Source organism: Chiloscyllium punctatum, chromosome 36 (genome assembly GCF_047496795.1).
Source record: "Chiloscyllium punctatum isolate Juve2018m chromosome 36, sChiPun1.3, whole genome shotgun sequence".
Taxonomy (NCBI): domain Eukaryota; kingdom Metazoa; phylum Chordata; class Chondrichthyes; order Orectolobiformes; family Hemiscylliidae; genus Chiloscyllium; species Chiloscyllium punctatum.
The window spans coordinates 57617250-57618170 of NC_092774.1; the positions used below are offsets into that span (position 1 = coordinate 57617250).

Below are 921 nucleotides of genomic sequence, written 5' to 3' on the forward strand. Positions count from 1 at the left end.
GTTCATGTGCCGAGAACATCAGAGTCAACCTCCCGGCCTCTTCAACAAGGAGATGGTGTCTGGACTGTCTCTGCTCAATCGGACCGGTCATCTTTCATTCTCCTCTAAATCCGCTTCCCAAAGTGTTTCTAAAGGTTCACAAAGCTGGAGACTGGGATTTCTGTCTTGCTTCATGAACATTTTTACATTTCCTATATGATAATATTTTACCAAAATCTCTCCCCAAATATACGCCATGCTTCGTTTCCTGGGATGAGGAATTTCCATTTTGGCGAGACATGTTTGCAGATATTTAGGTGTTTCACCCCAAAAGATGAAATGAACTTTCAGTTAGCAATTGCAGGAGGAACTCAGCAGGTCAGGCAACATCTGTGGAAAGAGAATCAGAGGCAACATTTCAAAATTGTGTTTTCACCGACAGGTACTGTCAAACCTGCCGAGTTTCTCTTTTGGTCTCGTCTTCTCAGCAGACGCAGTCCCTAACGTGAGACATTAATTCAATTCCGAAACCCCTTCATGGAGAAGAATTCCGCTTGGGGAACATTTTCCTGACCCCATTAAAGTCGCACAGCTTCGAAGCCAAAGAAAGGCAGCGAACACACCGCCCCTGGGTGGGCTCGAACCACCAACCTTTCGGTTAACAGCCGAACGCGCTGACCAATTGCGCCACAGAGACAGGCGTGGTGGTGGGCTGCACCATCGCTTAGTGATTTTATAATTCAGCCTCCCCGCCTAGAATTACAATTGTCGTCTATCAGTTTTACTTTTCCAGAATCAAGCATGGGAGATGTGTTGTGGAGATACCGGGGACAGTCTGCAGACACATCCATGTCACGAGGAACTAGCTTTCTTACTCCGGGGCCGGCGCCCTTCCAGCCTTTCAGTGTTTTGCCTGTTCCCGAGTTCTCTCATTGGCTCGCA

General features: G+C 47.6%; 1 non-coding gene across 1 annotated transcript; it reads right to left on the reverse strand.

The window, feature by feature from the left end:
* Positions 1-602: 602 nt before the first annotated feature.
* trnan-guu (transfer RNA asparagine (anticodon GUU)) lies at positions 603-676 on the reverse strand. The gene has a single exon. It is a non-coding gene; the product is annotated as a tRNA-Asn (tRNA).
* Between the last annotated feature and the right edge of the window lie 245 nt (positions 677-921).